The 8,009-nt window shown below is 51.5% G+C and overlaps 1 pseudogene; it reads left to right on the forward strand.

Annotated features, from left to right (window-relative positions):
• The first annotated feature begins 503 nt into the window (after window positions 1–503).
• Window positions 504–7,749, forward strand: LOC144123216 (uncharacterized; annotated as a pseudogene).
• Window positions 7,750–8,009: the final 260 nt, after the last annotated feature.

Consider the following 8,009-nt stretch of genomic DNA (forward strand, 5'->3'; position numbering starts at 1 on the left):
TGCCGCCCGACCTACGCTGACGCGCTGCGACGCCTTGCCCCGAATCCAGCGGCAGTTTTTCACAACCATCACGACGTCCTGCTACACTCCGTGCAGCCAGGGCAGCAACGCATCCCGAGTGATCGAGAATCCTTGAGCAGAGCGGACGTCTGGCGTGGCCCTGACCGCCGGCGTTTGTGCTTCCACTGTGGCGAGCCCGGTCACCTGTTCCGCCGGTGCCTATATCGAGAGCTTGGCCTGCAGGGTTTCCCCTCCGATGCGCCAAGGCCCCGGTTTGGCCAACGGCCCCGTGAGATTGAAGAGTACCTGAACCATCAACCTCAGTGGTCCATGGCGCGCCGTCAGTCCCGATCACCGTCACCTCGCCGTCCATCGTTTTCACCGAATGTGCAGAACTCGCGAGCGACGGCGGACCGCTCGCCCAGCCCTCGCCGGGAAAACTGAGGACAGCGACCTCCGGGGGCGCGGTCGCTGGATATCGACGCTGTAAAGATTCCCTGACGATGCAGACGACGCAGATATCCGATGATAGAGCTTTGACGACGTCGACGACAGCAGCTGAACTAAAGGACCGCTTCTCCCTCGACATACCCGTGCTTCTCGATGGTCACAGCATTAAATGCGCGTTGGTGGACACAGGAGCGGAGTTTTCAATTATCAGTGGCAAATTGGCAGCGCTTCTAAAGAAAGTTACAACCCCTTGCTCTGGCGTGCAGATCCGGACGGCAGGGGGCCATATCACTACTCCGCTTGGACAGTGCACGGCTAGGGCCCAGATCAGTGACTCGACGTTCGTAGTTAGCTGCCTGGTGCTCCGCGACTGTTCTCGTGACCTGATTTTGGGCGTAGATTTTCTCCGTGAGAATGGTGCTGTTATTGACCTGAGGCACAGGACCGTTACGTTTTCGACAGCGGAAGCCGACGACACCTCCAACGTTCGGCAACGCAGCTCCGCCCTTCGTATTTCCACTGAAAGTGTCTTGATCCCGCCGCGCTTCAGTGTTTTTGCAAGCGTCGAATGCGATAATGGGCTACGTGATGGACCTGCAGTCGCCGAGGGCAACCTTTCCTTGCTGCTGACACATGGCATTTGTGCGGCCCGAAGTGTCGTCCACCTCCGTGACGGTCGGTCGGAACTCCTGATTACTAATTTTACGAGCGAGCCTCGTCACCTTTTCTCAGCTACTGCCGTCGCGTGGGCCGACCAATTGGCCGATGTTACATAGTGCTTTGCGTCCGAGGCCATGGACCGTCCGGACACGTCCCTGGATCGCTTCGATATTAGCTCCGGACTCTCTAAGACTCAACAGCGTGACCTCCGCGCCGTACTGCTCCAGTACAAAACCTGCTTCGCATCCTCCTCGAAAGTGCGGCAAACGACAATCACGAAGCATTGTATCATCACTTTCGATAACGTTCGCCCCATACGACAGCAGCCGTACCGCATTTCCCCGAAGGAACGTGACGCTATCCAAACGCAGGTGAAGGAGATGCTTACAGACAGCATTATTCAGCCCTCTAAGAGCCCGTGGTCGTCGCCCGTCGTGCTTGTTAAGAAGGATGGGACACTGCGCTTTCGCGTGGATTACCGTAAGCTGAACGCCATAACGAAAAAGGACGTCTACCCGCTGCCCCGCTTCGACGACTCGCTCGACAGACTTCGCCGCGCCAAGTATTTTGCGTCGATCGGCCTAAAGACCGGATATTGGCAGATTGAGGTTGATGAACGTGACCGCGAAAAAAAGTCCTTCATCACACCCGACGGTCTACATGAATTTAAGGTGTTGCCCTTCTGCCTTTGCTCTGCGCCAGCGACGTTTCAGCGCATGATGTATACTGTTCTGGCTGGCCTCAAATGGCAAACTGTTTAGTTTACCTAGATGACGTGGTGGTGTTTTCAGAAACCTTCGACCGACACCTTGAACGCCTGCGGACAGTGTTGGATGCCCTGCGGTTGGCCAGCTTGACACTTAAACCCGAGAAATGCCAATTTGGCTACAAAGAGCTCAAGTATCTCGGCCATGTTGTGAGCGCCGACGGCATACGACCCGATCCCGAGAAAACTGCCTCCGTAGCCAAGTTTCCCCGTCCTACTACAAGAAAACGCTCAAGCGCTTCTTGGGTTTGAGCGCCTACTACCGTCGTTTTATCGCCGACTTCTCCAAGATCGCTGAACTTCTCACCCGTTTGACACGTGACGATACGCCGTTCGTCTGGACTGCCGAGCAACACGCTGCTTTCAAGAGTCAAGAAGTCTTTATTGAGTAACACAAACAAAATGTATACACAGATATCTGGACCGATAGCCAATGAGGCTAGTAAGCGGTCCAATACAAAATAACATATAGGACAGCAATCACAAACACATTGAAGAAAAACTAACTTTGTAGCCTTGCTTCCATTCCCAAAAAATGTTTCTTGCATGTCAGTTTGAAATTCCTAGCTTGCTTTATTTCAGTTGGCAACGAGTTCCAAATTTTCGCTCCTGTAAATTCTATTCGTCTTTCCCCGTAAGCATTATGGCAAATTGGAAGGTTAAAATTGCCATTGCTGGCTTGTCTAGTGTTGCGGACGGGAATACTGAATGCACCAAGTGGCAGTCAAACATGACCCCTAAATATTTAAAAGAAGACACACTATCAATAACATTGTTGTCAACACATATAGAAAAATCGCTTGATTCAATACACTTTTGTTTTGAACGAAAAATAACATATTTAGTTTTTTCAGTGTTTAAAGTTAGATGATTATTACGAAACCAGGTCGAAATACGTTGGAGTTCATTGTTAATAGGTTTTTCTATTGACTCAAGTGAGTTGCCAGTAAAGATAAGTGCAGTGTCATCCGCATACATCAAAATTTGAGAACACTGTATTGCATTGGGGAGGTCATTAATAAAGATTGAAAATAAAAGCGGTCCCAGAACTGACCCCTGGGGTACACCACACGTAACAGTTTGGTATGCAGACTTGAACTGTTTGAGGACAACTTGCTGCTGTCGTGAAGAAAGATAACTTTTAAAGTATTCAAGTGCCCCGCTACGCACACCATATGCTTCCAGTTTCATTAAAAGAATGGAGTGTGAGACTGTGTCGAAAGCTTTTTTGGTGTCTATAAATACGCTTACAGCAACATTATGATTATGAAGAGCAGATAGGATAAGCTGTGATAGAGTAACTACAGCCGTGGACGTGGACCTGCTAGAAACAAATCCGTGTTGCTGAGGACAAATAATATGATTAGCATCAAGAAAGGTTTTCAGTTGGAAAGCAATTAATTTTTCAAAAATGGTATTGACGACACTCAGTACAGATATTGGCCTGTAACTAGACGGGTTGTTAGGGTCCCCAGCTTTAAATATCGGAACAACTTTTGCAACTTTTAAAGTATCGGGGTATAAGCTAAAGTGTATCGCGTGATTGAATATTCTGCACAAAGGAACACAAAACAAATCAATGTTGTCCTTGATTACCTTAGCCATTATGCCGTCTGGCCCGGCCGCTTTATTCGTGGGCATGTTCGCCACAACACTTGCAACTTCATCGCTAGTAATGTTCGAGAAACTGAATTCATTATTAATACATCGAGGTACGCCGGATGTCACTGAAGCTAAGGGAGTAGGTTGCACACTGTTCTGACCGTAGGTTGTGAAGGACTGATTAAACTGGTCTGCAGTCTCTATTGACAAGTTGTCAGGAACGATCTGTTTTCTTTTAACTGTTCCCGTAACTTCTCCTACAATCTTCCATACTTGCTTAGTGTCATTTCCTTGACGATTAACCAAATTAGTATAATACAATTTCTTTGATTTTCTCATCAGCGCCACGGATTTGTTTCTGTAATACTTAAACTGTTTCAAGTAATAAGCATTTGTTCTGTTGTTTTTGAGCTTATTGTAGTATGAATCCTTTTTTTTTCAATACTGTGAGTATTTCCTCAGTAATCCAAGGACATATGGCACTACCCCTGTGCTGGCTCACTTCGATGAGGCTGCTACCGAGATACACACCGACGCTAGCAACATCGGGCTTGGTGCCGTCCTCGTTCAACATCAAGAAGGCGTGGAACGTGTGATCGCGTATGCGAGTCGCACACTCTCGCGCACCGAAATCAACTACTCCACCTCGGAAAAGGAGTGCCTCACTGTCGTCTGGGCCACGATGAAATTTCGGCCTTATATCTATGGCCGTCATTTTAAAGTGGTCACCGACCACCATTCCTTGTGCTGGCTTACCAATCTACGGGACCCATCAGGCCGACTAGCACGCTGGAGCCTTCGCCTTCAAGAATTTGATTACACAATTGCCTATAAGTCCGGACGTAAACACGAAGACGCCGACACGCTCTCACGCGCACCTGTCGAGCAAGATGATGACAGCGCAGAGGATGACAGTCGTTTCCTAGGTGTGATCAGCAGTTCGGACTTAGTGGCAAAGCAGCGTGCTGACGCTGACCTGCGGTCTGTCATGGATCACCTGGAGGGCCATGCTTCCAACGTACCTCGACACTTCCCGCCACTTGTCCTCTTTTTGCATTCGCAATGGCGTACTGTTCAAGAAAACCTCCAGCAACGGTGACCGGCCCTACCTCCTAGTCGTGCCATCAGACCTCCGCGACGACATCCTTTCGGCGTGTCATGAGGAGCCCACCTCTGGCCATTTGGGATTTGCACGCCCGTTCGCTCGAGTGTGTCAAGGATATTATTGGCCTGAACTTGCAAAGACCATCCACCGCTACGTCAGAGGTTGCAGTGAATGCCAGCGTCGTAAGTCACCACCGCTCAAGTCCGCAGGTTTGCTCCAACCAATTGCGCCACCTCGCACACCTTTTGACCGAGTCGGCATTGATCTTCTGGGCCCATTCCCTGTGTCGTCTTCTGGCAATAAGTGGATTATAGTTGCGACTGGTTATTTGACGCGCTATGCGGAAACCCAGGCGGCGCCGCGCAGTACATCCACTGAAATCGCGCGCTTCTTCATACACCACATTGTTTTATGACATGGCGCCCCGTCCTCCGTCATCACCGATAGGGGCACCGCGTTTACAGCGCAGCTCTTGCACGAGGTGTTCCAGCTGGGTCACACGAACCACCGCAAGACTACTGCATACCACCCGCAGTCAAACGGGCTCACGGAACGCCTCTACAAAACCTTAGCAGACATGCTCGCAATGTACGTCGACGTACAGCACAAGACTTGGGACGAGATCCTCCCAAATGTGACGTTTGCCTACAACACGGCAATTTAGGAAACGACTCGATTTACGCCGTTTCGCCTCGTCTACGGCCATGATGTCGAATCGATGCTTGACGCCATGCTTCCGTGCCTTCCTGACGACCAGGAGCTCACGCCAGACGCCGAGGAATTTACCCGGCACGCAGAGGAAGCCCGCCAACTGGCCCGTATGCACATCCGCCGGCAGCAGGCAACGGATGCAGAACGCTACAGCCAACGACATCGCCACCCCGACGACAAAGTGTGGGTATGGACCCCGGTACGTCGCCCCGGCCTGTCGGAGAACCTTCTGAGCCGCTACCTTGGACCCTACACAGTGCTGCGACGCATCACGGATGTGACGTATGAAGTCCTCCCCGGTGGCACTCTGCCCAGTTCGCGCCGTCTACCGCAGCCTGAGGTCGTGCACGTACTGCGTATGAAGCCGTACTTTACGCAGTAACGGGCACCTCGTTTGCTCCAAGTGCGCCCACGTATTTGCTTCCTTTTTTTTTGGTTGGGGAGGGGGAATAATGCCGCCAGGTGTCCCTGGGCGGCGCCTTGAGGACAAAGAAGTGAGTCGCGCGTGCTCTTTGCAGCTGGACACTGCTTGATTTCTTGCGGCCTGTGCCTAGCCTCTTGATCCTGCAGCCCATTTGTGACAATATACACATTGAATTAATGTTCGACCAAACAAAAGTACCATTGTTATAATGTTTTGGTGCTAGCTGGAAAATTTACAAATGGTCATCAACAAAATCAGGGCACGAGAAAAACGATAGGAGAATACATGGAAAGGAAGGACAAACATATTCCAAGCGAGATGGGGTAATTGCTACCGCGCACTAAAGAATCGTAAGCTACTGCCCGCCACATCTTTGCACCATATCCGCTGCTATTGATCCCATGTAGTACCGAAACATTATAACAACGTTACTTTTTTGATTTAGTCGAGAGTTAATTGCAAGTTCTTGATGTACTTTTTTTAATGTTTTTGCAATGTTTTATATTTAACGTTTTATAGCACTATATAAATATCAATAAAAATTAAATGCGACATTCTCAAAAATGTCAAAGCAACCTGCCACGAGCATGCAGGTCCACCAGTTGTATCGTCCTCGAGCGGGACGACAGGAATGGACAGCCAGTGTGTCTGGATAACAAAGAACGTGCTTGTTTATTCAGCGCTGATACTTATAGCCGAAGGTGGAAAGGGGTTAGTGAAAACAGAGGGCGAGGGATAAGCACGTGGTAAGGAAGCCTACAGAGATAGCATGCGTGCTTTCATCTGATATGATACATCCTCCTTCTCAACAGCTGTTCACTGCCAAGCTCAACACCGCTGGCTTGTCTGCTGAAAGTGTTGGTCGTAACCCAGACGCTCTGGTGGTCGCATCTGTCGTGTTGTCCTTCGCAGTGGCTGAAGCGCTGACTGCTCAGCTGGCGTCGGTGGAGCCACAGGGGCAGTTGACGCCACACCTTGTGACGATGTCCTGTTGTCGCCGAAATCTTCGTCGTCTGATGATTCATCAGACCATTGTTCCTTCGTTGCCAAAAGGTGTCGGCGGTTGCGCCGAAGAATGGTATTGTCCTCTGTGCGCAAGTGAAAGGCCCGCGGACCGGCCGATCCAACCACCTTGGCTTTTCGTGAACATGACTTGCCGTTCACACGTACCACGTCGTTGTTGCTCAGCCGTGGTAGAGCTCGCTCGTTGTGGCTTATCTGTCGGTGTTTTTTCACCCGTACAGTAGGCAGGGGATTGAAGTCCGGCACGGGTGTGCGCAGCCGCCTTCCTTGGAGCAGCTCGCCTGGAGACCGGCAATCTTCAGTAGGACTTGCCCTGTAATTCAAAATGCCCAGTGTGACGATTCGTGCACATGCACCGGTGCCACGGCGAGCCGGTCAGTGACTTTTCCTGGAGACGGTTGGCCGCGCCGTCCTGGCGTCGGGTCGCAGCGGAGAGACATGACCATATTTGGTTGTGGCGGAGAAACATGACCATATATGGTAACCGTCGACGGCCCTGTCGAACGATGCTTGAGTGTCCCCGTCATTATGCACCCCTCGAGAGCCACGGGGGAGTGGACAAAGGCGCGGCCACGGCTGAAGAAAGAAGCAAAGGCTTTAAAAGCGGAAGCCGACGGGATGAAGGGGGAGAGCGATCGGGGCGAGTGGACGAGAGGGCCGGAGACGGGGCGAGGCAGAAGACTGGGGCTGCGCATTGACCTGAGCCCGGGGTCTAGCCGTCGCTAACATTCGACCTTCGCCAACGCGCCTCCACGCCTGGCAGCTCATCCAACGACCAGCCGAGAACGAGGGCAGCACAGCCACGAGGAACTCCCAGCCCGGCCGCTGCAGACAACCAGCCATTCATCGAGCCCGTGCCACACCACGCTGACTCAGCCCCGGCGACGACGAGCCCAGCTTCTGTCCCGTAAGCGGCATCGAGCCAGATGCTTTAATTAAATCACTTCAAAATCATTTTGGAGTCTGTGCATCAATCTCCTCATGCCCAGTGTGGACCCAGGGCCATAAGGTTCTTCGACGCTCGGCAGAAGCCGGGGGAAGACGCACGCGCGTTTGCCTCCCGCCTTCGCTTCCTTGGGAACGAAACCCTAGCGCGAGAACCGGGGCCTGATAGTTCGAAGCAAAAGCACGCCAGAGAGCTGCTTCTGGAGCAGGTGACGTCCCAGTTCATCACTGGCTTGAGGGATCCGGTGCGCAGGTTTGTTCTGTCTAAGGCGCCGTCTACTTTTGAAGGAGCGGTAGAGGCAGCTGTAGACGAGGAGCGTAAT

This window comes from Amblyomma americanum, chromosome 3 (genome assembly GCF_052857255.1).
Source record: "Amblyomma americanum isolate KBUSLIRL-KWMA chromosome 3, ASM5285725v1, whole genome shotgun sequence".
Taxonomy (NCBI): domain Eukaryota; kingdom Metazoa; phylum Arthropoda; class Arachnida; order Ixodida; family Ixodidae; genus Amblyomma; species Amblyomma americanum.